The sequence below is a fragment of the Osmia lignaria genome, unplaced genomic scaffold (genome assembly GCF_051020975.1).
Source record: "Osmia lignaria lignaria isolate PbOS001 unplaced genomic scaffold, iyOsmLign1 scaffold0002, whole genome shotgun sequence".
Lineage (NCBI taxonomy): Eukaryota > Metazoa > Arthropoda > Insecta > Hymenoptera > Megachilidae > Osmia > Osmia lignaria.
The window spans coordinates 19,713,969-19,738,838 of record NW_027478159.1 but is presented as its reverse complement, the minus strand read 5'-3'; positions in this window follow the sequence as shown (position 1 = coordinate 19,738,838).

The following is a 24,870-nucleotide window of genomic DNA, read 5'->3' as shown; positions in this document are numbered from 1 at the left end:
CCCCTTTCTTTGAGATAACTCTGCACTAGTGCGAGCCGCAAATGCCACTTCCAGCTTAGCTGTGCAGAAGAAGAACAACAAGAAGAAGAAATATCTCGAAATATGTCCGTCAGGCCCCTTCCCTTGAGATAAATATGCAAATATCTCGGATACGAAGCGAGCTATGGCAAAATGTTAAGAGACCTTTTTTGTAGAGAATTAAGTTTCCTACTTTTTATGTTCTATGATATTTTTTGATCAGATGCGTAGTTCTCGAGATATATCAAGATATTTAAAAGTTCCGAAGCCGCACCAACATAATAGAGATACAGAAACACCGTGGCCCCTTTCTTTGAGATAACTCTGCACTATTGCGAGCTGCAAATGCCACTTCCAGCTTAGCTGTGCAGAGGAAGAACAACAAGAAGAAGAAATATCTCGAAATATGTCCGTCAGGCCCCTTCCCTTGAGATATATCTGCAAATATCTCGGAAACGAAGCGAGCTATGGCAAAATGTTAAGAGACCTTTTTTGTAGAGAATTAAGTTTCCTACTTTTTATGTTCTATGATATTTTTGGATCAGAAGCGTAGTTTTCGAGATATATCGAGATATTTAAAAGTTCCGAAGCCGCACCAACATAATAGAGATACAGAAACACCGTGGCCCCTTTCTTTGAGATAACTCTGCACTAGTGCGAGCCGCAAATGCCACTTCCAGCTTAGCTGTGCAGAAGAAGAACAACAAGAAGAAGAAATATCTCGAAATATGTCCGTCAGGCCCCTTCCCTTGAGATAAATATGCAAATATCTCGGAAACGAAGCGAGCTATGGCAAAATGTTAAGAGACCTTTTTTGTAGAGAATTAAGTTTCCTACTTTTTATGTTCTATGATATTTTTTGATCAGATGCGTAGTTCTCGAGATATATCAAGATATTTAAAAGTTCCGAAGCCGCACCAACATAATAGAGATACAGAAACACCGTGGCCCCTTTCTTTGAGATAACTCTGCACTAGTGCGAGCCGCAAATGCCACTTCCAGCTTAGCTGTGCAGAAGAAGAACAACAAGAAGAAGAAATATCTCGAAATATGTCCGTCAGGCCCCTTCCCTTGAGATAAATATGCAAATATCTCGGAAACGAAGCGAGCTATGGCAAAATGTTAAGAGACCTTTTTTGTAGAGAATTAAGTTTCCTACTTTTTATGTTCTATGATATTTTTTGATCAGATGCGTAGTTCTCGAGATATATCAAGATATTTAAAAGTTCCGAAGCCGCACCAACATAATAGAGATACAGAAACACCGTGGCCCCTTTCTTTGAGATAACTCTGCACTAGTGCGAGCCGCAAATGCCACTTCCAGCTTAGCTGTGCAGAAGAAGAACAACAAGAAGAAGAAATATCTCGAAATATGTCCGTCAGGCCCCTTCCCTTGAGATAAATATGCAAATATCTCGGAAACGAAGCGAGCTATGGCAAAATGTTAAGAGACCTTTTTTGTAGAGAATTAAGTTTCCTACTTTTTATGTTCTATGATATTTTTTGATCAGATGCGTAGTTCTCGAGATATATCAAGATATTTAAAAGTTCCGAAGCCGCACCAACATAATAGAGATACAGAAACACCGTGGCCCCTTTCTTTGAGATAACTCTGCACTATTGCGAGCTGCAAATGCCACTTCCAGCTTAGCTGTGCAGGGGAAGAACAACAAGAAGAAGAAATATCTCGAAATATGTCCGTCAGGCCCCTTCCCTTGAGATATATCTGCAAATATCTCGGAAACGAAGCGAGCTATGGCAAAATGTTAAGAGACCTTTTTTGTAGAGAATTATGTTTCCTACAATTTATGTTCTATGATATTTTTCGATCAGAAGCGTAGTTTTCGAGATATATCGAGATATATAAAAGTTCCGAAGCCGCACCAACATAATAGAGATACAGAAACACCGTGGCCCCTGTCTTTGAGATAACTCTGCACTAGCGCGAGCCGCAAATGCCACTTCCAGCTTAGCTGTGCAGAAGAAGAACAACAAGAAGAAGAAATATCTCGAAATATGTCCGTCAGGCCCCTTCCCTTGAGATAAATCTGCAAATATCTCGGAAACGAAGAGAGCTATGGCAAAATGTTAAGAGACTTTTTTTGTAGAGAATTAAGTTTCCTACTTTTTATGTTCTATGATATTTTTTGATCTGATGCGTAGTTCTCGAGATATATCAAGATATTTAAAAGTTCCGAAGCCGCACCAACATAATAGAGATACAGAAACACCGTGGCCCCTTTCTTTGAGATAACTCTGCACTATTGCGAGCTGGAAATGCCACTTCCAGCTTAGCTGTGCAGAAGAAGAACAACAAGAAGAAGAAATATCTCGAAATATGTCCGTCAGGCCCCTTCCCTTGAGATATATCTGCAAATATCTCGGAAACGAAGCGAGCTATGGCAAAATGTTAAGAGACCTTTTTTGTAGAGAATTATGTTTCCTACTTTTTATGTTCTATGATATTTTTTGATCAGATGCATAGTTCTCGAGATATATCAAGATATTTAAAAGTTCCGAAGCCGCACCAACATAATAGAGATACAGAAACACCGTGGCCCCTTTCTTTGAGATAACTCTGCACTAGTGCGAGCCGCAAATGCCACTTCCAGCTTAGCTGTGCAGAAGAAGAACAACAAGAAGAAGAAATATCTCGAAATATGTCCGTCAGGCCCCTTCCCTTGAGATAAATATGCAAATATCTCGGAAACGAAGCGAGCTATGGCAAAATGTTAAGAGACCTTTTTTGTAGAGAATTAAGTTTCCTACTTTTTATGTTCTACGATATTTTTTGATCAGATGCGTAGTTCTCGAGATATATCAAGATATTTAAAAGTTCCGAAGCCGCACCAACATAATAGAGATACAGAAACACCGTGGCCCCTTTCTTTGAGATAACTCTGCACTATTGCGAGCTGCAAATGCCACTTCCAGTTTAGCTGTGCAGGAGAAGAACAACAAGAAGAAGAAATATCTCGAAATATGTCCGTCAGGCCCCTTCCCTTGAGATAAATCTGCAAATATCTCGGAAACGAAGCGAGCTATGGCAAAATCTTAAGAGACCTTTTTTGTAGAGAATTAAGTTTCCTACTTTTTATGTTCTATGATATTTTTTGATCAGATGCGTAGTTCTCGAGATATATCAAGATATTTAAAAGTTCCGAAGCCGCACCAACATAATAGAGATACAGAAACACCGTGGCCCCTTTCTTTGGGATAACTCTGCACTATTGCGAGCTGGAAATGCCACTTCCAGTTTAGCTGTGCAGAAGAAGAACAACAAGAAGAAGAAATATCTCGAAATATGTCCGTCAGGACCCTTCCCTTGAGATAAATCTGCAAATATCTCGGAAACGAAGCGAGCTATTGCAAAACGTTAAGAGACCTTTTTTGTAGAGAATTAAGTTTCCTACTTTTTATGTTGTATGATATTTTTTGATCAGATGCGTAGTTCTCGAGATATATCAAGATATTTAAAAGCTCCGAAGCTGCACCAACATAATAGAGGTACAGAAACACCGTGGCCCCTTTCTTTGAGATAACTCTGCACTATTGCGAGCTGCAAATGCCACTTCCAGCTTAGCTGTGCAGAAGAAGAACAACAAGAAGAAGAAATATCTCGAAATATGTCCGTCAGGCCCCTTCCCTTGAGATAAATCTGCAAATACCTCGGAAACCAAGCGAGCTATGGCAAAATGTTAAGAGACCTTTTTTGTAGAGAATTAAGTTTCCTACTTTTTATGTTCTATGTTATTTTTCGATCAGAGGCGTAGTTCTCGAGATATATCAAGATATTTAAAAGTTCCGAAGCCGCACCAATATAATAGAGATACAGAAACACCGTGGCCCCTTTCTTTGAGATAACTCTGCAAATATCTCGGAAACGAAGCGAGCTATGGCAAAATGTTAAGAGACCTTTTTTGTAGAGAATTAAGTTTCCTACTTTTTATCTTCTATGATATTTTCTGATCAGATGCGTAGTTCTCGAGATATATCACGATATTTAAAAGTTCCGAAGCTGCACCAACATAATAGAGGTGCAGAAACACCGTGGCCTCTTTCTTTGAGATAACTCTGCACTATTGCGAGCTGCAAATGTCACTTCCAGCTTAGCTGTGCAGAAGAGGAACAACAAGAAGAAGAAATATCTCGGAATATGTCCGTCAGGCCCCTTCCCTTGAGATAAATCTGCAAATATCTCGGAAACGATGCCAGCTATGGGAAAATGTTAAGAAACCTTTTTTGTAGAGGATTAAGTTTCCTACTTTTTATCTTCTATGATATTTTTTGATCAGATGCGTAGTTCTCGAGATATATCAAGATATTTAAAAGTTCCGAAGCTGCACCAACATAATAGAGGTGCAGAAACACCGTGGCCTCTTTCTTTGAGATAACTCTGCACTATTGCGAGCTGCAAATGCCACTTCCAGCTTAGCTGTGCAGAAGAGGAACAACAAGAAGAAGAAATATCTCGGAATATGTCCGTCAGGCCCCTTCCCTTGAGATAAATCTGCAAATATCTCGGAAACGATGCCAGCTATGGGAAAATGTTAAGAAACCTTTTTTGTAGAGAATTAAGTTTCCTGCTTTTTATCTTGTATGATATTTTTTGATCAGATGCGTAGTTCTCGAGATATATCAAGATATTTAAAAGTTCCGAAGCCGCACCAACATAATAGAGATACAGAAACACCGTGGCCCCTTTCTTTGAGATAACTCTGCACTATTGCGACCTGCAAATGCCACTTCCAGCTTAGCTGTGCAGAAGAAGAACAACAAGAAGAAGAAATATCTCGAAATATGTCCCTCAGGCCCCTTCCCTTGAGATAAATCTGCAAATATCTCGGAAACCAAGCGAGCTATGGCAAAATGTTAAGAGACCTTATTTGTAGAGAATTAAGTTTCCTACTTTTTATGTTCTACGATATTTTTTGATCAGATGCGTAGTTCTCGAGATATATCAAGATATTTAAAAGTTCCGAAGCCGCACCAACATAATAGAGATACAGAAACACCGTGGCCCCTTTCTTTGAGATAACTCTGCACTATTGCGAGCTGCAAATGCCACTTCCAGTTTAGCTGTGCAGGAGAAGAACAACAAGAAGAAGAAATATCTCGAAATATGTCCGTCAGGCCCCTTCCCTTGAGATAAATCTGCAAATATCTCGGAAACGAAGCGAGCTATGGCAAAATCTTAAGAGACCTTTTTTGTAGAGAATTAAGTTTCCTACTTTTTATGTTCTATGATATTTTTTGATCAGATGCGTAGTTCTCGAGATATATCAAGATATTTAAAAGTTCCGAAGCCGCACCAACATAATAGAGATACAGAAACACCGTGGCCCCTTTCTTTGGGATAACTCTGCACTATTGCGAGCTGGAAATGCCACTTCCAGTTTAGCTGTGCAGAAGAAGAACAACAAGAAGAAGAAATATCTCGAAATATGTCCGTCAGGACCCTTCCCTTGAGATAAATCTGCAAATATCTCGGAAACGAAGCGAGCTATTGCAAAACGTTAAGAGACCTTTTTTGTAGAGAATTAAGTTTCCTACTTTTTATGTTGTATGATATTTTTTGATCAGATGCGTAGTTCTCGAGATATATCAAGATATTTAAAAGCTCCGAAGCTGCACCAACATAATAGAGGTACAGAAACACCGTGGCCCCTTTCTTTGAGATAACTCTGCACTATTGCGAGCTGCAAATGCCACTTCCAGCTTAGCTGTGCAGAAGAAGAACAACAAGAAGAAGAAATATCTCGAAATATGTCCGTCAGGCCCCTTCCCTTGAGATAAATCTGCAAATACCTCGGAAACCAAGCGAGCTATGGCAAAATGTTAAGAGACCTTTTTTGTAGAGAATTAAGTTTCCTACTTTTTATGTTCTATGTTATTTTTCGATCAGAGGCGTAGTTCTCGAGATATATCAAGATATTTAAAAGTTCCGAAGCCGCACCAATATAATAGAGATACAGAAACACCGTGGCCCCTTTCTTTGAGATAACTCTGCAAATATCTCGGAAACGAAGCGAGCTATGGCAAAATGTTAAGAGACCTTTTTTGTAGAGAATTAAGTTTCCTACTTCTTATCTTCTATGATATTTTCTGATCAGATGCGTAGTTCTCGAGATATATCACGATATTTAAAAGTTCCGAAGCTGCACCAACATAATAGAGGTGCAGAAACACCGTGGCCTCTTTCTTTGAGATAACTCTGCACTATTGCGAGCTGCAAATGTCACTTCCAGCTTAGCTGTGCAGAAGAGGAACAACAAGAAGAAGAAATATCTCGGAATATGTCCGTCAGGCCCCTTCCCTTGAGATAAATCTGCAAATATCTCGGAAACGATGCCAGCTATGGGAAAATGTTAAGAAACCTTTTTTGTAGAGGATTAAGTTTCCTACTTTTTATCTTCTATGATATTTTTTGATCAGATGCGTAGTTCTCGAGATATATCAAGATATTTAAAAGTTCCGAAGCTGCACCAACATAATAGAGGTGCAGAAACACCGTGGCCTCTTTCTTTGAGATAACTCTGCACTATTGCGAGCTGCAAATGCCACTTCCAGCTTAGCTGTGCAGAAGAGGAACAACAAGAAGAAGAAATATCTCGGAATATGTCCGTCAGGCCCCTTCCCTTGAGATAAATCTGCAAATATCTCGGAAACGATGCCAGCTATGGGAAAATGTTAAGAAACCTTTTTTGTAGAGAATTAAGTTTCCTGCTTTTTATCTTGTATGATATTTTTTGATCAGATGCGTAGTTCTCGAGATATATCAAGATATTTAAAAGTTCCGAAGCCGCACCAACATAATAGAGATACAGAAACACCGTGGCCCCTTTCTTTGAGATAACTCTGCACTATTGCGACCTGCAAATGCCACTTCCAGCTTAGCTGTGCAGAAGAAGAACAACAAGAAGAAGAAATATCTCGAAATATGTCCCTCAGGCCCCTTCCCTTGAGATAAATCTGCAAATATCTCGGAAACCAAGCGAGCTATGGCAAAATGTTAAGAGACCTTATTTGTAGAGAATTAAGTTTCCTACTTTTTATGTTCTACGATATTTTTTGATCAGATGCGTAGTTCTCGAGATATATCAAGATATTTAAAAGTTCCGAAGCCGCACCAACATAATAGAGATACAGAAACACCGTGGCCCCTTTCTTTGAGATAACCCTGCACTATTGCGAGCTGCAAATGCCACTTCCAGCTTAGCTGTGCAGAAGAAGAACAACAAGAAGAAGAAATATCTCGAAATATGTCCGTCAGGCCCCTTCCCTTGAGATAAATCTGCAAATATCTCGGAAACGAAGCGAGCTATGGCAAAATCTTAAGAGACCTTTTTTGTAGAGAATTATGTTTCCTACAATTTACGTTCTCTGATATTTTTTGATCAGAAGCGTAGTTTTCGAGATATATCGAGATATTTAAAAGTGCCGAAGCCGCACCAACATAATAGAGATACAGAAACACCGTGGCCCCTTTCTTTGGGATAACTCTGCACTATTGCGAGCTGGAAATGCCACTTCCAGTTTAGCTGTGCAGAAGAAGAACAACAAGAAGAAGAAATATCTCGAAATATGTCCGTCAGGACCCTTCCCTTGAGATAAATCTGCAAATATCTCGGAAACGAAGCGAGCTATTGCAAAACGTTAAGAGACCTTTTTTGTAGAGAATTAAGTTTCCTACTTTTTATGTTGTATGATACTTTTTGATCAGATGCGTAGTTCTCGAGATATATCAAGATATTTAAAAGCTCCGAAGCTGCACCAACATAATAGAGGTACAGAAACACCCTGGCCCCTTTCTTTGAGATAACTCTGCACTATTGCGAGCTGCAAATGCCACTTCCAGCTTAGCTGTGCAGAAGAAGAACAACAAGAAGAAGAAATATCTCGAAATATGTCCGTCAGGCCCCTTCCCTTGAGATAAATCTGCAAATACCTCGGAAACCAAGCGAGCTATGGCAAAATGTTAAGAGACCTTTTTTGTAGAGAATTAAGTTCCCTACTTTTTATGTTCTATGATATTTTTCGATCAGAGGCGTAGTTCTCGAGATATATCAAGATATTTAAAAGTTCCGAAGCCGCACCAATATAATAGAGATACAGAAACACCGTCGCCCCTTTCTTTGAGATAACTCTGCAAATATCTCGGAAAGGAAGCGAGCTATGGCAAAATGTTAAGAGACCTTTTTTGTAGAGAATTAAGTTTCCTACTTTTTATCTTCTATGATATTTTCTGATCAGATGCGTAGTTCTCGAGATATATCACGATATTTAAAAGTTCCGAAGCTGCACCAACATAATAGAGGTGCAGAAACACCGTGGCCTCTTTCTTTGAGATAACTCTGCACTATTGCGAGCTGCAAATGTCACTTCCAGCTTAGCTGTGCAGAAGAGGAACAACAAGAAGAAGAAATATCTCGGAATATGTCCGTCAGGCCCCTTCCCTTGAGATAAATCTGCAAATATCTCGGAAACGATGCCAGCTATGGGAAAATGTTAAGAAACCTTTTTTGTAGAGGATTAAGTTTCCTACTTTTTATCTTCTATGATATTTTTTGATCAGATGCGTAGTTCTCGAGATATATCAAGATATTTAAAAGTTCCGAAGCTGCACCAACATAATAGAGGTGCAGAAACACCGTGGCCTCTTTCTTTGAGATAACTCTGCACTATTGCGAGCTGCAAATGCCACTTCCAGCTTAGCTGTGCAGAAGAGGAACAACAAGAAGAAGAAATATCTCGGAATATGTCCGTCAGGCCCCTTCCCTTGAGATAAATCTGCAAATATCTCGGAAACGATGCCAGCTATGGGAAAATGTTAAGAAACCTTTTTTGTAGAGAATTAAGTTTCCTGCTTTTTATCTTGTATGATATTTTTTGATCAGATGCGTAGTTCTCGAGATATATCAAGATATTTAAAAGTTCCGAAGCCGCACCAACATAATAGAGATACAGAAACACCGTGGCCCCTTTCTTTGAGATAACTCTGCACTATTGCGAGCTGTAAATGCCACTTCCAGCTTAGCTGTGCAGAAGAAGAACAACAAGAAGAAGAAATATCTCGAAATATGTCCCTCAGGCCCCTTCCCTTGAGATAAATCTGCAATTATCTCGGAAACCAAGCGAGCTATGGCAAAATGTTAAGAGACCTTATTTGTAGAGAATTAAGTTTCCTACTTTTTATGTTCTACGATATTTTTTGATCAGATGCGTAGTTCTCGAGATATATCAAGATATTTAAAAGTTCCGAAGCCGCACCAACATAATAGAGATACAGAAACACCGTGGCCCCTTTCTTTGAGATAACCCTGCACTATTGCGAGCTGCAAATGCCACTTCCAGCTTAGCTGTGCAGAAGAAGAACAACAAGAAGAAGAAATATCTCGAAATATGTCCGTCAGGCCCCTTCCCTTGAGATAAATCTGCAAATATCTCGGAAACGAAGCGAGCTATGGCAAAATCTTAAGAGACCTTTTTTGTAGAGAATTATGTTTCCTACAATTTACGTTCTCTGATATTTTTTGATCAGAAGCGTAGTTTTCGAGATATATCGAGATATTTAAAAGTGCCGAAGCCGCACCAACATAATAGAGATACAGAAACACCGTGGCCCCTTTCTTTGGGATAACTCTGCACTATTGCGAGCTGGAAATGCCACTTCCAGTTTAGCTGTGCAGAAGAAGAACAAGAAGAAGAAGAAATATCTCGAAATATGTCCGTCAGGACCCTTCCCTTGAGATAAATCTGCAAATATCTCGGAAACGAAGCGAGCTATTGCAAAACGTTAAGAGACCTTTTTTGTAGAGAATTAAGTTTCCTACTTTTTATGTTGTATGATATTTTTTGATCAGATGCGTAGTTCTCGAGATATATCAAGATATTTAAAAGCTCCGAAGCTGCACCAACATAATAGAGGTACAGAAACACCGTGGCCCCTTTCTTTGAGATAACTCTGCAAATATCTCGGAAACGAAGCGAGCTATGGCAAAATATTAAGAGACCTTTTTTGTAGAGAATTAAGTTTCCTACTTTTTATCTTCTATGATATTTTCTGATCAGATGCGTAGTTCTCGAGATATATCACAATATTTAAATGTTCCGAAGCTGCACCAACATAATAGAGGTGCAGAAACACCGTGGCCTCTTTCTTTGAGATAACTCTGCACTATTGCGAGCAGCAAATGCCACTTCCAGCTTAGCTGTGCAGAAGAGGAACAACAAGAAGAAGAAATATCTCGGAATATGTCCGTCAGGCCCCTTCCCTTGAGATAAATCTGCAAATATCTCGGAAACGATGCCAGCTATGGGAAAATGTTAAGAAACCTTTTTTGTAGAGGATTAAGTTTCCTACTTTTTATCTTCTATGATATTTTTTGATCAGATGCGTAGTTCTCGAGATATATCAAGATATTTAAAAGTTCCGAAGCTGCACCAACATAATCGAGGTGCAGAAACACCGTGGCCTCTTTCTTTGAGATAACTCTGCACTATTGCGAGCTGCAAATGCCACTTCCAGCTTAGCTGTGCAGAAGAGGAACAACAAGAAGAAGAAATATCTCGGAATATTTCCGTCAGGCCCCTTCCCTTGAGATAAATCTGCAAATATCTCGGAAACGATGCCAGCTATGGGAAAATGTTAAGAAACCTTTTTTGTAGAGAATTAAGTTTCCTACTTTTTATCTTGTATGATATTTTTTGATCAGATGCGTAGTTCTCGAGATATATCAAGATATTTAAAAGTTCCGAAGCCGCACCAACATAATAGAGATACAGAAACACCGTGGCCCCTTTCTTTGAGATAACTCTGCACTATTGCGAGCTGTAAATGCCACTTCCAGCTTAGCTGTGCAGAAGAAGAACAACAAGAAGAAGAAATATCTCGAAATATGTCCGTCAGGCCCCTTCCCTTGAGATAAATCTGCAAATATCTCGGAAACGAAGCGAGCTATGGCAAAATGTTAAGAGACCTTTTTTGTAGAGAATTAAGTTTCCTACTTTTTACGTTCTATGATATTTTTTGATCAGATTCGTAGTTCTCGAGATATATCAAGATATTTAAAAGTTCCGAAGCCGCACCAACATAATAGAGATACAGAAACACCGTGGCCCCTTTCTTTGAGATAACTCTGCACTACTGCGAGCTGCAAATGCCACTTCCAGCTTAGCTGTGCAGAGGAAGAACAACAAGAAGAAGAAATATCTCGAAATATGTCCGTCAGGCCAGTTCCTTTGAGCTGAATCTGCAAATATCTCGGAAACGAAGCGAGCTATGGCAAAATGTTAAGAGACGTTTTTTGTAGAGAATTATGTTTCCTACAATTTATGTTCTATGATATTTTTTGATCAGAAGCGTAGTTTTCGAGATATATCGAGATATTTAAAAGTTCCGAAGCCGCACCAACATAATAGAGATACAGAAACACCGTGGCCCCTTTCTTTGAGATAACTCTGCACTAGTGCGAGCCGCAAATGCCACTTCCAGCTTAGCTGTGCAGAAGAAGAACAACAAGAAGAAGAAATATCTCGAAATATGTCCGTCAGGCCCCTTCCCTTGAGATAAATCTGCAAATATCTCGGAAACGAAGCGAGCTATTGCAAAATGTTAAGAGACCTTTTTTGTAGAGAATTGAGTTTCCTACTTTTTATGTTCTATGATATTTTTTGATCAGATGCGTAGTTCTCGAGATATATCAGGATATTTAAAAGTTAAGAAGCCGCACCAACATAATAGAGATACAGAAACACCGTGGCCCCTCTCTTTGAGATAACTCTGCACTATTGCGAGCTGGAAATGCCACTTCCAGTTTAGCTGTGCAGAAGAAGAACAACAAGAAGAAGAAATATCTCGGAATATGTCCGTCAGGCCCCTTCCCTTGAGATAAATCTGCAAATATCTCGGAAACGATGCCAGCTATGGGAAAATGTTAAGAAACCTTTTTTGTAGAGAATTAAGTTTCCTGCTTTTTATCTTGTATGATATTTTTTGATCAGATGCGTAGTTCTCGAGATATATCAAGATATTTAAAAGTTCCGAAGCCGCACCAACATAATAGAGATACAGAAACACCGTGGCCCCTTTCTTTGAGATAACTCTGCACTATTGCGAGCTGTAAATGCCACTTCCAGCTTAGCTGTGCAGAAGAAGAACAACAAGAAGAAGAAATATCTCGAAATATGTCCCTCAGGCCCCTTCCCTTGAGATAAATCTGCAAATATCTCGGAAACCAAGCGAGCTATGGCAAAATGTTAAGAGACCTTATTTGTAGAGAATTAAGTTTCCTACTTTTTATGTTCTACGATATTTTTTGATCAGATGCGTAGTTCTCGAGATATATCAAGATATTTAAAAGTTCCGAAGCCGCACCAACATAATAGAGATACAGAAACACCGTGGCCCCTTTCTTTGAGATAACCCTGCACTATTGCGAGCTGCAAATGCCACTTCCAGCTTAGCTGTGCAGAAGAAGAACAACAAGAAGAAGAAATATCTCGAAATATGTCCGTCAGGCCCCTTCCCTTGAGATAAATCTGCAAATATCTCGGAAACGAAGCGAGCTATGGCAAAATCTTAAGAGACCTTTTTTGTAGAGAATTATGTTTCCTACAATTTACGTTCTCTGATATTTTTTGATCAGAAGCGTAGTTTTCGAGATATATCGAGATATTTAAAAGTGCCGAAGCCGCACCAACATAATAGAGATACAGAAACACCGTGGCCCCTTTCTTTGGGATAACTCTGCACTATTGCGAGCTGGAAATGCCACTTCCAGTTTAGCTGTGCAGAAGAAGAACAAGAAGAAGAAGAAATATCTCGAAATATGTCCGTCAGGACCCTTCCCTTGAGATAAATCTGCAAATATCTCGGAAACGAAGCGAGCTATTGCAAAACGTTAAGAGACCTTTTTTGTAGAGAATTAAGTTTCCTACTTTTTATGTTGTATGATATTTTTTGATCAGATGCGTAGTTCTCGAGATATATCAAGATATTTAAAAGCTCCGAAGCTGCACCAACATAATAGAGGTACAGAAACACCGTGGCCCCTTTCTTTGAGATAACTCTGCAAATATCTCGGAAACGAAGCGAGCTATGGCAAAATATTAAGAGACCTTTTTTGTAGAGAATTAAGTTTCCTACTTTTTATCTTCTATGATATTTTCTGATCAGATGCGTAGTTCTCGAGATATATCACAATATTTAAATGTTCCGAAGCTGCACCAACATAATAGAGGTGCAGAAACACCGTGGCCTCTTTCTTTGAGATAACTCTGCACTATTGCGAGCAGCAAATGCCACTTCCAGCTTAGCTGTGCAGAAGAGGAACAACAAGAAGAAGAAATATCTCGGAATATGTCCGTCAGGCCCCTTCCCTTGAGATAAATCTGCAAATATCTCGGAAACGATGCCAGCTATGGGAAAATGTTAAGAAACCTTTTTTGTAGAGGATTAAGTTTCCTACTTTTTATCTTCTATGATATTTTTTGATCAGATGCGTAGTTCTCGAGATATATCAAGATATTTAAAAGTTCCGAAGCTGCACCAACATAATCGAGGTGCAGAAACACCGTGGCCTCTTTCTTTGAGATAACTCTGCACTATTGCGAGCTGCAAATGCCACTTCCAGCTTAGCTGTGCAGAAGAGGAACAACAAGAAGAAGAAATATCTCGGAATATTTCCGTCAGGCCCCTTCCCTTGAGATAAATCTGCAAATATCTCGGAAACGATGCCAGCTATGGGAAAATGTTAAGAAACCTTTTTTGTAGAGAATTAAGTTTCCTACTTTTTATCTTGTATGATATTTTTTGATCAGATGCGTAGTTCTCGAGATATATCAAGATATTTAAAAGTTCCGAAGCCGCACCAACATAATAGAGATACAGAAACACCGTGGCCCCTTTCTTTGAGATAACTCTGCACTATTGCGAGCTGTAAATGCCACTTCCAGCTTAGCTGTGCAGAAGAAGAACAACAAGAAGAAGAAATATCTCGAAATATGTCCGTCAGGCCCCTTCCCTTGAGATAAATCTGCAAATATCTCGGAAACGAAGCGAGCTATGGCAAAATGTTAAGAGACCTTTTTTGTAGAGAATTAAGTTTCCTACTTTTTACGTTCTATGATATTTTTTGATCAGATTCGTAGTTCTCGAGATATATCAAGATATTTAAAAGTTCCGAAGCCGCACCAACATAATAGAGATACAGAAACACCGTGGCCCCTTTCTTTGAGATAACTCTGCACTACTGCGAGCTGCAAATGCCACTTCCAGCTTAGCTGTGCAGAAGAAGAACAACAAGAAGAAGAAATATCTCGAAATATGTCCGTCAGGCCCCTTCCCTTGGGATAAATCTGCAAATATCTCGGAAACGAAGCGAGCTATGGCAAAATGTTAAGAGACGTTTTTTGTAGAGAATTATGTTTCCTACAATTTATGTTCTATGATATTTTTTGATCAGAAGCGTAGTTTTCGAGATATATCGAGATATTTAAAAGTTCCGAAGCCGCACCAACATAATAGAGATACAGAAACACCGTGGCCCCTTTCTTTGAGATAACTCTGCACTAGTGCGAGCCGCAAATGCCACTTCCAGCTTAGCTGTGCAGAAGAAGAACAACAAGAAGAAGAAATATCTCGAAATATGTCCGTCAGGCCCCTTCCCTTGAGATAAATCTGCAAATATCTCGGAAACGAAGCGAGCTATTGCAAAATGTTAAGAGACCTTTTTTGTACAGAATTGAGTTTCCTACTTTTTATGTTCTATGATATTTTTTGATCAGACGCGTAGTTCTCGAGATATATCAAGATATTTAAAAGTTCCGAAGCCGCACCAACATAATAGAGATACAGAAACACCGTGGCCCCTTTCTTTGAGATAACTCTGCACTATTGCGAGCTGCAAATGCCACTTCCAGCTTAGCTGTGCAGAGGAAGAACAACAAGAAGAAGAAATATCTCGAAATATGTCCGTCAGGCCAGTTCCTTTGAGCTGAATCTGCAAATATCTCGGAAACGAAGCGAGCTATGGCAAAATGTTAAGAGACGTTTTTTGTAGAGAATTATGTTTCCTACAATTTATGTTCTATGATATTTTTTGATCAGAAGCGTAGTTTTCGAGATATATCGAGATATTTAAAAGTTCCGAAGCCGCACCAACATAATAGAGATACAGAAACACCGTGGCCCCTTTCTTTGAGATAACTCTGCACTAGTGCGAGCCGCAAATGCCACTTCCAGCTTAGCTGTGCAGAAGAAGAACAACAAGAAGAAGAAATATCTCGAAATATGTCCGTCAGGCCCCTTCCCTTGAGATAAATCTGCAAATATCTCGGAAACGAAGCGAGCTATTGCAAAATGTTAAGAGACCTTTTTTGTAGAGAATTGAGTTTCCTACTTTTTATGTTCTATGATATTTTTTGATCAGATGCGTAGTTCTCGAGATATATCAGGATATTTAAAAGTTAAGAAGCCGCACCAACATAATAGAGATACAGAAACACCGTGGCCCCTCTCTTTGAGATAACTCTGCACTATTGCGAGCTGGAAATGCCACTTCCAGTTTAGCTGTGCAGAAGAAGAACAACAAGAAGAAGAAATATCTCGAAATATGTCCGTCAGGCCTCTTCCCTTGAGATAAATCTGCAAATATCTCGGAAACGAAGCGAGCTATTGCAAAATGTTAAGAGAACCTTTTTGTAGAGAATTGAGTTTCCTACTTTTTATGTTCTATGATATTTTTTGATCAGACGCGTAGTTCTCGAGATATATCAAGATATTTAAAAGTTCCGAAGCCGCACCAACATAATAGAGATACAGAAACACCGTGGCCCCTTTCTTTGGGATAACTCTGCACTATTGCGAGCTGCAAATGCCACTTCCAGCTTAGCTGTGCAGAAGAAGAACAACAAGAAGAAGAAATATCTCGAAATATGTCCGTCAGGCCCCTTCCTTTGAGATAAATCTGCAAATATCTCGGAAACGAAGAGAGCTATGGCAAAATGATAAGAGACCTTTTTTGTAGAGAATTAAGTTGCCTACTTTTTATGTTCTATGATATTTTTTGATCAGATGCGTAGTTCTCGAGATATATCAAGATATTTAAAAGTTCCGAAGCCGCACCAACATAATAGAGATTCAGAAACACCGTGGCCCCTTTCTTTGAGATAACTCTGCACTATTGCGAGCTGCAAATGCCACTTCCAGCTTAGCTGTGCAGAGGAAGAACAACAAGAAGAAGAAATATCTCGAAATATGTCCGTCAGGCCAGTTCCTTTGAGCTGAATCTGCAAATATCTCGGAAACGAAGCGAGCTATGGCAAAATGTTGAGAAACGTTTTTTGTAGAGAATTATGTTTCCTACAATTTATGTTCTATGATATTTTTTGATCAGAAGCGTAGTTTTCGAGATATATCGAGATATTTAAAAGTTCCGAAGCCGCACCAACATAATAGAGATACAGAAACACCGTGGCCCCTTTCTTTGAGATAACTCTGCACTAGTGCGAGCCGCAAATGCCACTTCCAGCTTAGCTGTGCAGAAGAAGAACAACAAGAAGAAGAAATATCTCGAAATATGTCCGTCAGGCCCCTTCCCTTGAGATAAATCTGCAAATATCTCGGAAAAGAAGCGAGCTATTGCAAAATGTTAAGAGACCTTTTTTGTAGAGAATTGAGTTTCCTACTTTTTATGTTCTATGATATTTTTTGATCAGATGCGTAGTTCTCGAGATATATCAGGATATTTAAAAGTTAAGAAGCCGCACCAACATAATAGAGATACAGAAACACCGTGGCCCCTCTCTTTGAGATAACTCTGCACTATTGCGAGCTGGAAATGCCACTTCCAGTTTAGCTGTGCAGAAGAAGAACAACAAGAAGAAGAAATATCTCGAAATATGTCCGTCAGGCCTCTTCCCTTGAGATAAATCTGCAAATATCTCGGAAACGAAGCGAGCTATTGCAAAATGTTAAGAGAACCTTTTTGTAGAGAATTGAGTTTCCTACTTTTTATGTTCTATGATATTTTTTGATCAGACGCGTAGTTCTCGAGATATATCAAGATATTTAAAAGTTCCGAAGCCGCACCAACATAATAGAGATACAGAAACACCGTGGCCCCTTTCTTTGGGATAACTCTGCACTATTGCGAGCTGCAAATGCCACTTCCAGCTTAGCTGTGCAGAAGAAGAACAACAAGAAGAAGAAATATCTCGAAATATGTCCGTCAGGCCCCTTCCTTTGAGATAAATCTGCAAATATCTCGGAAACGAAGAGAGCTATGGCAAAATGATAAGAGACCTTTTTTGTAGAGAATTAAGTTGCCTACTTTTTATGTTCTATGATATTTTTTGATCAGATGCGTAGTTCTCGAGATATATCAAGATATTTAAAAGTTCCGAAGCCGCACCAACATAATAGAGATTCAGAAACACCGTGGCCCCTTTCTTTGAGATAACTCTGCACTATTGCGAGCTGCAAATGCCACTTCCAGCTTAGCTGTGCAGAGGAAGAACAACAAGAAGAAGAAATATCTCGAAATATGTCCGTCAGGCCAGTTCCTTTGAGCTGAATCTGCAAATATCTCGGAAACGAAGCGAGCTATGGCAAAATGTTAAGAGACGTTTTTTGTAGAGAATTATGTTTCCTACAATTTATGTTCTATGATATTTTTTGATCAGAAGCGTAGTTTTCGAGATATATCGAGATATTTAAAAGTTCCGAAGCCGCACCAACATAATAGAGATACAGAAACACCGTGGCCCCTTTCTTTGAGATAACTCTGCACTAGTGCGAGCCGCAAATGCCACTTCCAGCTTAGCTGTGCAGAAGAAGAACAACAAGAAGAAGAAATATCTCGAAATATGTCCGTCAGGCCCCTTCCCTTGAGATAAATCTGCAAATATCTCGGAAACGAAGCGAGCTATTGCAAAATGTTAAGAGACCTTTTTTGTACAGAATTGAGTTTCCTACTTTTTATGTTCTATGATATTTTTTGATCAGACGCGTAGTTCTCGAGATATATCAAGATATTTAAAAGTTCCGAAGCCGCACCAACATAATAGAGATACAGAAACACCGTGGCCCCTTTCTTTGAGATAACTCTGCACTATTGCGAGCTGCAAATGCCACTTCCAGCTTAGCTGTGCAGAGGAAGAACAACAAGAAGAAGAAATATCTCGAAATATGTCCGTCAGGCCAGTTCCTTTGAGCTGAATCTGCAAATATCTCGGAAACGAAGCGAGCTATGGCAAAATGTTAAGAGACGTTTTTTGTAGAGAATTATGTTTCCTACAATTTATGTTCTATGATATTTTTTGATCAGAAGCGTAGTTTTCGAGATATATCGAGATATTTAAAAGTTCCGAAGCCGCACCAACATAATAGAGATACAGAAACACCGTGGCCCCTTTCTTTGAGATAACTCTGCACTAGTGCGAGCCGCAAATGCCACTTCCAGCTTAGCTGTGCAGAAGAAGAACAACAAGAAGAAGAAATATCTCGAAATATGTCCGTCAGGCCCCTTCCCTTGAGATAAATCTGCAAATATCTCGGAAACGAAGCGAGCTATTGCAAAATGTTAAGAGACCTTTTTTGTAGAGAATTGAGTTTCCTACTTTTTATGTTCTATGATATTTTTTGATCAGATGCGTAGTTCTCGAGATATATCAGGATATTTAAAAGTTAAGAAGCCGCACCAACATAATAGAGATACAGAAACACCGTGGCCCCTCTCTTTGAGATAACTCTGCACTATTGCGAGCTGGAAATGCCACTTCCAGTTTAGCTGTGCAGAAGAAGAACAACAAGAAGAAGAAATATCTCGAAATATGTCCGTCAGGCCTCTTCCCTTGAGATAAATCTGCAAATATCTCGGAAACGAAGCGAGCTATTGCAAAATGTTAAGAGAACCTTTTTGTAGAGAATTGAGTTTCCTACTTTTTATGTTCTATGATATTTTTTGATCAGACGCGTAGTTCTCGAGATATATCAAGATATTTAAAAGTTCCGAAGCCGCACCAACATAATAGAGATACAGAAACACCGTGGCCCCTTTCTTTGGGATAACTCTGCACTATTGCGAGCTGCAAATGCCACTTCCAGCTTAGCTGTGCAGAAGAAGAACAACAAGAAGAAGAAATATCTCGAAATATGTCCGTCAGGCCCCTTCCTTTGAGATAAATCTGCAAATATCTCGGAAACGAAGAGAGCTATGGCAAAATGATAAGAGACCTTTTTTGTAGAGAATTAAGTTGCCTACTTTTTATGTTCTATGATATTTTTTGATCAGATGCGTAGTTCTCGAGATATATCAAGATATTTAAAAGTTCCGAAGCCGCACCAACATAATAGAGATTCAGAAACACCGTGGCCCCTTTCTTTGAGATAACTCTGCACTATTGCGAGCTGCAAATGCCACTTCCAGCTTAGCTGTGCAGAGGAAGAACAACAAGAAGAAGAAATATCTCGAAATATGTCCGTCAGGCCAGTTCCTTTGAGCTGAATCTGCAAATATCTCGGAAACGAAGCGAGCTATGGCAAAATGTTGAGAAACGTTTTTTGTAGAGAATTATGTTTCCTACAATTTATGTTCTATGATATTTTTTGATCAGAAGCGTAGTTTTCGAGATATATCGAGATATTTAAAAGTTCCGAAGCCGCACCAACATAATAGAGATACAGAAACACCGTGGCCCCTTTCTTTGAGATAACTCTGCACTAGTGCGAGCCGCAAATGCCACTTCCAGCTTAGCTGTGCAGAAGAAGAACAACAAGAAGAAGAAATATCTCGAAATATGTCCGTCAGGCCCCTTCCCTTGAGATAAATCTGCAAATATCTCGGAAAAGAAGCGAGCTATTGCAAAATGTTAAGAGACCTTTTTTGTAGAGAATTGAGTTTCCTACTTTTTATGTTCTATGATATTTTTTGATCAGATGCGTAGTTCTCGAGATATATCAGGATATTTAAAAGTTAAGAAGCCGCACCAACATAATAGAGATACAGAAACACCGTGGCCCCTCTCTTTGAGATAACTCTGCACTATTGCGAGCTGGAAATGCCACTTCCAGTTTAGCTGTGCAGAAGAAGAACAACAAGAAGAAGAAATATCTCGAAATATGTCCGTTAGGCCCATTCCCTTGAGATAAATCTGCAAATATCTCGGAAACGAAGCGAGCTATGGCAAAATGTTAACAGACTTTTTTGTAGAGAATTAAGTTTCCTACTTTTTATGTTCTATGATATTTTTTGATCAGACGCGTAGTTCTCGAGATATATCAAGATATTTAAAAGTTCCGAAGCCGCACCAACATAATAGAGATACAGAAACACCGTGGCCCCTTTCTTTGAGATAACTCTGCACTATTGCGAGCTGCAAATGCCACTTCCAGCTTAGCTGTGCAGAAGAAGAACAACAAGAAGAAGAAATATCTCGAAATATGTCCGTCACGCCCCTTCCCTTGAGATAAATCTGCAAATATCTCGGAAACGAAGAGAGCTATGGCAAAATGATATGAGACCTTTTTTGTAGAGAATTAAGTTGCCTACTTTTTATGTTCTATGATATTTTTTGATCAGATGCGTAGTTCTCGAGATATATCAAGATATTTAAAAGTTCCGAAGCTGCACCAACATAATAGAGGTGCAGAAACACCGTGGCCTCTTTCTTTGAGATAACTCTGCACTATTGCGAGCTGCAAATGCCACTTCCAGCTTAGCTGTGCAGAAGAGGAACAACAAGAAGAAGAAATATCTCGGAATATGTCCGTCAGGCCCCTTCCCTTGAGATAAATCTGCAAATATCTCGGAAACGAAGCGAGCTATTGCAAAATGTTAAGAGAACTTTTTTGTAGAGAATTGAGTTTCCTACTTTTTATGTTCTATGATATTTTTTGATCAGACGCGTAGTTCTCGAGATATATCAAGATATTTAAAAGTTCCGAAGCCGCACCAACATAATAGAGATACAGAAACACCGTGGCCCCTTTCTTTGGGATAACTCTGCACTATTGCGAGCTGCAAATGCCACTTCCAGCTTAGCTGTGCAGAAGAAGAACAACAAGAAGAAGAAATATCTCGAAATATGTCCGTCAGGCCCCTTCCCTTGAGATAAATCTGCAAATATCTCGGAAACGAAGAGAGCTATGGCAAAATGATAAGAGACCTTTTTTGTAGAGAATTAAGTTGCCTACTTTGTATGTTCTATGATATTTTTTGATCAGATGCGTAGTTCTCGAGATATATCAAGATATTTAAAAGTTCCGAAGCCGCACCAACATAATAGAGATTCAGAAACACCGTGGCCCCTTTCTTTGAGATAACTCTGCACTATTGCGAGCTGCAAATGCCACTTCCAGCTTAGCTGTGCAGAGGAAGAACAACAAGAAGAAGAAATATCTCGAAATATGTCCGTCAGGCCAGTTCCTTTGAGCTGAATCTGCAAATATCTCGGAAACGAAGCGAGCTATGGCAAAATGTTGAGAAACGTTTTTTGTAGAGAATTATGTTTCCTACAATTTATGTTCTATGATATTTTTTGATCAGAAGCGTAGTTTTCGAGATATATCGAGATATTTAAAAGTTCCGAAGCCGCACCAACATAATAGAGATACAGAAACACCGTGGCCCCTTTCTTTGAGATAACTCTGCACTAGTGCGAGCCGCAAATGCCACTTCCAGCTTAGCTGTGCAGAAGAAGAACAACAAGAAGAAGAAATATCTCGAAATATGTCCGTCAGGCCCCTTCCCTTGAGATAAATCTGCAAATATCTCGGAAAAGAAGCGAGCTATTGCAAAATGTTAAGAGACCTTTTTTGTAGAGAATTGAGTTTCCTACTTTTTATGTTCTATGATATTTTTTGATCAGATGCGTAGTTCTCGAGATATATCAGGATATTTAAAAGTTAAGAAGCCGCACCAACATAATAGAGATACAGAAACACCGTGGCCCCTCTCTTTGAGATAACTCTGCACTATTGCGAGCTGGAAATGCCACTTCCAGTTTAGCTGTGCAGAAGAAGAACAACAAGAAGAAGAAATATCTCGAAATATGTCCGTTAGGCCCATTCCCTTGAGATAAATCTGCAAATATCTCGGAAACGAAGCGAGCTATGGCAAAATGTTAACAGACTTTTTTGTAGAGAATTAAGTTTCCTACTTTTTATGTTCTATGATATTTTTTGATCAGACGCGTAGTTCTCGAGATATATCAAGATATTTAAAAGTTCCGAAGCCGCACCAACATAATAGAGATACAGAAACACCGTGGCCCCTTTCTTTGAGATAACTCTGCACTATTGCGAGCTGCAAATGCCACTTCCAGCTTAGCTGTGCAGAAGAAGAACAACAAGAAGAAGAAATATCTCGAAATATGTCCGTCAGGCCCCTTCCCTTGAGATAAATCTGCAAATATCTCGGAAACGAAGAGAGCTATGGCAAAATGATATGAGACCTTTTTTGTAGAGAATTAAGTTGCCTACTTTTTATGTTCTATGATATTTTTTGATCAGATGCGTAGTTCTCGAGATATATCAAGATATTTAAAAGTTCCGAAGCTGCACCAACATAATAGAGGTGCAGAAACACCGTGGCCTCTTTCTTTGAGATAACTCTGCACTATTGCGAGCTGCAAATGCCACTTCCAGCTTAGCTGTGCAGAAGAGGAACAACAAGAAGAAGAAATATCTCGGAATATGTCCGTCAGGCCCCTTCCCTTGAGATAAATCTGCAAATATCTCGGAAACGATGCCAGCTATGGGAAAATGTTAAGAAACCTTTTTTGTAGAGAATTAAGTTTCCTACTTTTTATCTTCTATGATATTTTTTGATCAGATGCGTAGTTCTCGAGATATATCAAGATATTTAAAAGTTCCGAAGCCGCACCAACATAATAGAGATACAGAAACACCGTGGCCCCTTTCTTTGAGATAACTCTGCACTATTGCGAGCTGTAAATGCCACTTCCAGCTTAGCTGTGCAGAAGAAGAACAACAAGAAGAAGAAATATCTCGAAATATGTCCGTCAGGCCCCTTACCTTGAGATAAATCTGCAAATATCTCGGAAACGAAGCGAGCTATGGCAAAATGTTAAGAGACCTTTTTTGTAGAGAATTAAGTTTCCTACTTTTTATCTTCTATGATATTTTCTGACCAGATTCGTAGTTCTCGAGATATATCAAGATATTTAAAAGTTCCGAAGCCGCACCAACATAATAGAGATACAGAAACACCGTGGCCCCTCTCTTTGAGATAACTCTGCACAATTGCGAGCTGCAAATGCCACTTCCAGCTTAGCTGTGCAGAAGAAGAACAACAAGAAGAAGAAATATCTCGAAATATGTCCGTCAGGCCCCTTCCCTTGAGATAAATCGGCAAGTATCTCGGAAACGAAGGGAGCTATGCCAAAATGTTAAGAGACCTTATTTGTAGAGAATTAGGTTTCCTACTTTTTATCTTCTATGATATTTTCTGACCAGATTCGTAGTTCTCGAGATATATCAAGATATTTAAAAGTTCCGAAGCCGCACCAACATAATAGAGATACAGAAACACCGTGGCCCCACTCTTTGAGATAACTCTGCACAATTGCGAGCTGCAAATGCCACTTCCAGCTTAGCTGTGCAGAAGAAGAACAACAAGAAGAAGAAATATCTCGAAATATGTCCGTCAGGCCCCTTCCCTTGAGATAAATCGGCAAGTATCTCGGAAACGAAGCGAGCTATGGCAAAATGTTAAGAGACCTTTTTTGTAGACAATTATGTTTCCTACAATTTATGTTCTATGATATTTTTTGATCAGATGCGTAGTTCTCGAGATATATCAAGATATTTAAAAGTTCCGAAGCCGCACCAACATAATAGAGATACAGAAACACCGTGGCCCCTCTCTTTGAGATAACTCTGCACTATTGCGAGCTGGAAATGCCACGTCCAGTTTAGCTGTGCAGAAGAAGAACAACAAGAAGAAGAAATATCTCGAAATATGTCCGTCAGGCCCCTTCCCTTGAGATAAATCTGCAAATATCTCGGAAACGAAGCGAGCTATAGCAAAATGTTAAGAGACCTTTTTTGTAGAGAATTATGTTTCCTACAATTTATGTTCTATGATATTTTTTGATCAGAAGCGTAGTTTTCGAGATATATCGAGATATTTAAAAGTTCCGAAGCCGCACCAACATAATAGAGATACAGAAACACCGTGGCCCCTTTCTTTCAGATAACTATGCACTATTGCGAGCTGCAAACGCCACTTCCAGCTTAGCTGTGCAGAAGAAGAACAACAAGAAGAAGAAATATCTCGAAATATGTCCGTCAGGCCCCTTCCCTTGAGATATATCTGCAAATATCTCGGAAACGAAGCGAGCTATGGCAAAATGTTAAGAGACCTTTTTTGTAGAGAAATAAGTTTCCTACTTTTTATCTTCTATGATATTTTCTGACCAGATTCGTAGTTCTCGAGATATATCAAGATATTTAAAAGTTCCGAAGCCGCACCAACATAATAGAGATACAGAAACACCGTGGCCCCACTCTTTGAGATAACTCTGCACAATTGCGAGCTGCAAATGCCACTTCCAGCTTAGCTGTGCAGAAGAAGAACAACAAGAAGAAGAAATATCTCGAAATATGTCCGTCAGGCCCCTTCCCTTGAGATAAATCGGCAAGTATCTCGCAAACAAAGCGAGCTATTGCAAAACGTTAAGAGACCTTTTTTGTAGAGAATTAAGTTTCCTACTTTTTATGTTCTATGATATTTTTTGATCAGATGCGTAGTTCTCGAGATATATCAAGATATTTAAAAGTTCCGAAGCTGCACCAACATAATAGAGGTGCAGAAACACCGTGGCCTC